The sequence below is a fragment of the Mastigoproctus giganteus genome, chromosome 6 (assembly GCF_048544385.1).
Source record: "Mastigoproctus giganteus isolate SK-2022 chromosome 6, ASM4854438v1, whole genome shotgun sequence".
NCBI lineage: Eukaryota > Metazoa > Arthropoda > Arachnida > Uropygi > Thelyphonidae > Mastigoproctus > Mastigoproctus giganteus.
In genome coordinates, this window is record NC_143580.1 from 166,369,802 (window position 1) to 166,376,794 (window position 6,993).

The 6,993-nt window shown below is 32.4% G+C and overlaps 1 pseudogene; it reads right to left on the reverse strand.

The window, feature by feature from the left end:
- Positions 1 to 5,566: 5,566 nt before the first annotated feature.
- Positions 5,567 to 6,531, reverse strand: LOC150084728 (ubiquitin-conjugating enzyme E2-17 kDa pseudogene; annotated as a pseudogene).
- Positions 6,532 to 6,993: the final 462 nt, after the last annotated feature.

The window sequence follows — 6,993 nt, forward strand, 5'->3', positions numbered from 1 at the left end:
AACATTGAATGAAAAAAGGAGTGGTCATGAGCATTCAAACTAAGGAGGAAAGGGTGGAACAGAAGAAACATTGTGGAGTATTCCACATATCAAAAACAATTTAAGCTTTTTCAGAATTCACAAGTTGTGAGTTCCATGTCTTTGTTTATTTCATTCATTGGAAAAGTGGCACTTGTGCTGTGGTGGGTGGGAGGTAGGGCACTTCTCTTTTGGTGAGCGCATTTGTGCTGCTGCGGGTGAGTGTTGCTTTGTTTTATTTTGCATTTAAATATGAGGTTGTCTTGGTACCTGGGTAGCAGAATGACAGGGTATAAGCCTAATTGTAGCATTAATTTGCTGTATTATTATTGTGGTATATCTAGTATTTTTTTTTTTTTTATAATGACCCTGCATTACTTTAACCACCAACTCAATTATTTTTCCACAAAAAATTAGTTTACAGGTCTTAATTACTCAACATTGTTTGATTTTGCTTTGTGAATAGAGAGATATTTGCACATCTCCGGTACATTGGGACTCTCCTCTGAATCCAGAGATGCTATCATAATTATGGCTAAATGTAATGAACTGGTAGTGAAGGAAATTACTGAAAAAAAAAAAAAAAAAAAAAACTAAATGTTATTAGCTAGCTATTGAAGTTTATTATGTTAAAATTATTTTTTTATCCAGTTTTTCTGTGTATACCTCATAGTTTCTGAAAATTGCCATATGTATGCCCTCAAATAAAAATTGCAGGTTCACAGCTGCCCAGTTATGGTAGTAGAGTAGGGGAGGGAATATAAAACCTACATAATGAAAAGGTCTTTTAGACTTCTCAAATACAGAGGTTGACAATCAGGTTATTATTAACCATATGGTGTAAGGAAGCCTGAGGTTTATGCTGCACCAACCAAAAAAAATTTGAGTTACCCTGAGAGAGAGAGAGAGAGAGAGGAATCACCAAAAAAGAGAAGAATGATGATATCCAGCTCAGGTTCCAGGAATGAGTCAGCTTAAAGAAAACCAGACGTTAGAATGAAAAAAGCTTTTAATAATTTTCAATATAATTGGCTTTGGCAGATTGTGAGATCATTTCTAGAACTGTTGGAAACTGTTCTTAAATGCATTAGATAGTGTGAACCAGGGCGCTAATGCTCAATACATTCTACGTTGATATCAATATTTGTAAAATAATAAGAGAAGTTTACCTCAATATAATGCGTAGAACACTTCCATATGATGCTCTCCAGCAATTAAAACGAAAAAAATTGAATATCTTACATTACAGTAAAAAATAATTAAAAATCAAATGAAAGTAATTAAAAATAATTAATCAATTTGAACACAATTAAAATTCAAATGAACACAATGTCCATTTGTGTTCATTTGATTTTTAATTATTTTTTACTGTAATGTAAGATTTGATTTTTTTCGTTTTAATTGCTAGAGAGTATCATACAAAAGTGTTCTATGTATTATATTGAAGTAAACTTCTCTTATTATTTTACAAATATTAAATGCATTAGAAATAACAAATACCAATCTTTTGTCACATTTTTCTTGTAATGTCTTTTACCCCATCAAAATTGCTATGGATTTGATTTTGGGAAAAAAAAAATAGTTGTTGGATTAATCATAAAAGACAATTAAGGAAATGTGTTGGGGGGGTCCTCAATCCCACATTTTCCAAAATTCCTTAATAATTGGTGCAGAATGTGGACATTTCTATGCAACAGGAACCAACTCTTTTTTTTAATACTGAGGTCTTACTTTTTTTTTAAACAATCCAAAACTTGTGCACAGTACTCTTCAGTTTTATTGCATGGAATAAATTCCTTGTAAATAATTTCTTTGCTGTTGATGAAAATGATCAATATCACTGGTTTTTGAAAACATTTTTTTTAGAACAAAAGTTTTATTTAAAACACCATGCCTTGTCATCTGTTACAGCTGAATTCAGCAAGGAGGGATCATCAACAGATTGAATGAGCTCTTTCATATGCTTCAAGTCTGAGCAGCTTTTATTTATCAGTCAAACAGTGCAGTTCTTCCATCATTTGAAGAGTCACTCAGTGATCAGATTCAATCAAGTGTATGAACTTTTTTGACCATTTCTGAGGTTAGAAGCTTTGAACATCCATTCATTCACAGATCCTAATGGCCATATCAAAATCTTTCAAAACAGAAAAAAATATAATAAATAAATAAGCATAAGTCGTCATTAGCATAGACTTGTTTTTACAATTCATAGGTTTCAATCACACTTTTCCCCAGCTTGAAACAAAATTTAATGTTCACTCAGTTGCATCACCTAATGCAAAGTAACCTCAAAATAATGTAACAGTTCTAACATGCTACATGTGAAACAATTTTAAGATTCACAAATAACTTTGTGGAGGGGGAAGCAGTTATAGGTCAGCCACCACAGTGTATAGCACTGTGGCAGCTGACCTATGTTCTTTGACATGCATACAGTTGAACTTAACTGTGAAACCTTTCAACTTTTATTTCCATATGCAGGAAATATCACCTTTGGTGACTGATCAAAATTTGGAACAGAATGCCTGACTTTCCTGCTGTCGAGCAAATGCTCTATTTAACTTATGTTACCAATAGAGTTTAAGCACAGTTTAATTTAATTAATACCAAACTCTAAATCATATAACCTCTTGATTTCTACTTTGTGTGGGGCACCAAATCACTGACTGGTATAAAATGTATTCTGTTTGTATTTGTAGTTCCTGGGTACTAAACAGGTGAAATCACTTTTTAGTAACACTGCTGAAAATATTACCTTGATAAAGTTTTCACAAGTGCTCTATTTATGTAAAAGAGTTGGGACTTATGTGTACTCTGTTATTTGTCTTTTAATTTGGCAGTAAATGAATATATATAATATATATATTTACATTATCCTGCGAGCCAAGAACTCCTCCCCTTTTCCCCTAGGCCCTGAACCTCACCCATTCATAGACATCTTCAGGAACATAACTCCTTTAAACAGCAAGGCCTTACTGTCTCTATATATGGCAGCTTTTATCTCCATCACATCACTTCTTATATGCAATTATAATTTAAGCTTAGCATAATATAAATTCAAATAAACAACTGTGCTCGTTATGAATATTATATACCAAAACATAGAAATTTGTATGTAATTTAAAACATATTATAACAGCATAATACTGTTACTGAAAGAGCAAGTGAGATACATTATCCAAAATATTATAAAATGCAAGAAAATTAAACCAATTATAAATTCATACTAAATATACAATAACACCTAACAATTCAAGTCGAATTTTACTGAAAAAAAAAAAAATAATAATAATAAATAAAATAAATAATAGAGTGAGTTATGCCCTTCTTGCTCGTCAGATCTCAAAGAATACCCTGAAAATTTTGATGCTGTGATGAATTAAAAAAAACTGCATCTGAAATTAATAAAGAAATTAAACTTGTTGTAAGCAGTGTCAGAAAGCTGCAGAACAGCAGGAGATTTTTATTCACTCAGTGAATACCACAGGTTACCAGAAGTAGGAAGTTGTGGAAGACTCATTTGTATGGGTATCTGTAGATTCATGTGGAGGTTGGAAATCAGACCGTATTTTTACATTATTTAAGCAGTTCCATAAATACTATACCATCTATATCTTTCTTAAGCCCTTTAAAATACAGTATTTAGATAGAATATTAAAAATATTCAGTGAAACATTTTAAAAGCCTAATTTGATGTGATTAGGCTTTAAAAATTATTCAGATGACCTCCTATCTTCATCTGTTTAGCCTTGAGGACTTCGGAGTTTTCTGTTTTTTCTCAGGGCTCCATTTTATTTGGGAATGAAAAAATTTGTTCGTGGAATTTTTTTTTTTTTTTTTTTTCCCTAGCATAGAGCTTCCTGTTGAATCTTGGAGTCTCTAGACTTCTCACTTAATTCAGAGGCTAGACCACTTGCTTCTATCACCTCCTTTATTGCCAATAAACTCTTGAAAACAAATCTGGGATCCTATGCTTTCAGATATCTTAAAGGCATATCTATTTCGTATGTATTTGCTTTTGGTCTAAGTTTATCCAGCTGAATGAGCTTCCCCCATTTGACAATAGGTGGCCACACACAAACAGTTTTTCCTGCAGATGTGGACCATTAGTGTAATTTTTTGCTAAATGATTATTTTTTTAAAACTTTAAAAAACTGAAAATTAAAATTATACACTATTTTTTTTTTTTTTTTTTTTTGTGTTTATAGCAAGCAGTTCAGTGATTTATCCTGCAGATTTGGACCCCTATGGTCCAGACCTTAGGCTAAAACCACTGTGTAGCTACCTAATGTCTCATTATGTGAGGCAATCAGTTCATCTTTATCTGATTTAAAGCCTAGTTGTGTAGCCTCAGCTTGGGTTTGCTCTGCAGTTTTTCTTTGAAACCTTGGGAGTTACTACTCATGCAATGTTCTGGCAATACTTTTTATACAGTTGGAAACTTCATTTCAGGCTTCAGTGATATTTATGGCTTTAGGGATATTGAATTCCTCCAGTTGAATATTTGAGTTAAAGCCACTTCTCTATCAGTTTTATTGTTTTGAAAAATGTTCATCTATGATAATATTGTTTGAAAAATGAAATGATGCACTTGTATTTAGTGTATGAACACGCTAACTTTGCCATCAGACAAATCTACATCTTGTGTATGCTAAAGAGCATTATTCAAGAATATATTCTTGCAGACTAGCTGTAAGTACTGTGTGCAACATCAATTTCAATGCAGTCTTTATTAAGGTGGGCAGAAATACACCCTTACACCATTCAAAGAAAGTCTAACTCAGGTTTTATTTGATTTCCAAAGAATAAGCAACTTTGACTTTAGCCCTTTAATGGCAGTTATAAACTAGCAATGGCCTTTTAAAATCTGCAGAATTCTCTCTAAGGAACACAGTTAAGTAGTGTTTTGATTCCTTAAATCCAGACAGACTTTTTCCTCCTTGGCAACAAATAATATCTCAGGCATTTTTTTCCCATAAAACAAATGTTCTGTGAAATGTTTCACAGGCCTGTAATCTTTTTATATTTGAAAGGGGAAGAGAGAAAAAAAAAAAAGCATTTAATTCCAAAATTAAAGTCTTATAAAATAAAGTTTCACTTTGTTTTAATTATTAATAATAAATTATGGCCATAACTATAGAACCCCTTTGAGGAACAATACCATATACTACTATTTTAAAAATATATAAACCTTTTTTGAAAACACAGGCATTCTAACTAGTGAGATTTTTAATTGCTGGTGTTCCATTACATCTGCTTACTCCCATTTTAGCCATATACAATAAATTTTTATAATAAAGCCTATTTAATAAAAAAAATTTAAATATTAAAAGTTATAACTGAATATTCATACTTATGTGAAGAATCTTTTATTAAAACTTCAAATATAAATAAAAATTTGGCATAGTAACTGAACATGGTAAATTGTTTATGCTGACATATAAAAGAGAAATTTAAATGTATTTTTGTGGAAGATTGTATATTCCTTGAATTTATACTACAAGTTTTTTTTTTATTAAAAGTGATACTACATTTATGACATTTACACAGCAAAATTTACAAGGATGGCTACAGTATGATGAGTACCATACCATATATACTAGAAGCTGACAATGAAAATAACTGAAGGTAATCGTAAAGACTGTAATAAATCTGTGCAGTACATATTACGTACACACACAGAAATGACTTATGCCTGTATAACGTCATCGCATATTAGAAATGAATTATTTCTATTCCCGAAAAATCTTAATATCTTCTTACTCGTTGCTATTCTAGGTAGTACATATGCTCAGCAATACTCTTCTTCCATATTTCTGTGAAAAGAAAATTAAAATGTTCAGTTCATACAGCAAAATTACGGGTGTATAAATTCCTAGAATATAACACGTTTTAAAGTTCGTATCATGTATGAGTAGGATTTCAACGGTGCAGTTACAGAAGGCACAAGGCCTAATTTTAGGCGTTTTATTTATCATCACATTGCGTATTTCCTGCTCCATTCTCTTGCTAGTTCGTTATATTTATCACGGTCTGTTTTATAGATCCTGGCAATTTCAGGTACTAATGGATCATCCGGATTGGGATCACACAAAAGAGAACAAATGGAAAGCAATACTTTGGAAATCGTAAGAGCAGGTGACCACTGCGATCTCAAAATATCAAGACAAATACTTCCATTACTATTAATATTAGGATGGTATATACGTGTAGTGAATGCCAGTTTTGGTGGTTTGAAAGGATAATCAGTGGGAAAATGAATAGTTAGAAAAAAGACACCTCCCTGATAGGGACTGTCTGGAGGTCCCATTATAGTAGCTTGCCAGTGAAAAAGATCATCACCAACAGGTCCAGCTGAACATTGAGCAGGCGGATCACGTTTCAAATCTTCTAATTCCTTTTTGATTCGCTTCAGAGCCATTTCACAACGCGCCTGAACAACACACAAATTTCAGTATTGACTGCACAAAATAAAATGATAATGAACAATTTCTACCAAACCAGTATAAACCTGGTTTAGGTGGCGCTAGTATGTCGCGTTTAAGTTTCACCTAACGGCGAAGGAGAAAAAAAAATCCATATATTTGCTTCAAAATGTAATTACGATAACCTATTGTTACATAATTATTATTAATAAATAAGCTTTTAATTGAGATATGCATAATCAAAGTTAAGCGCCAATAACGAAATAGCAGCAACCTAACATACATATTTTTGTACTATGAGTTCAGTTATTCTATGAGTTGAGTCGGTGGCGTATCCAGGTGTCATCGTAACGGGGGGCTTGAAGACCAGGTCCAGGTAACTTCGTAAGGGGAAGGGCGAGCATGGCAATCAAGGTTTTGAGTTTTTTTTTTTTTTAGAACGCCTTCGCGTCCTTTTTCTTTAATTTCAAATTTTTGGTTAAGGGGGTCTTATGCCCCTTCTGCCCACGTCTAAGTTGAATTAATGTTATTCTGGGAATATACGAAGAAC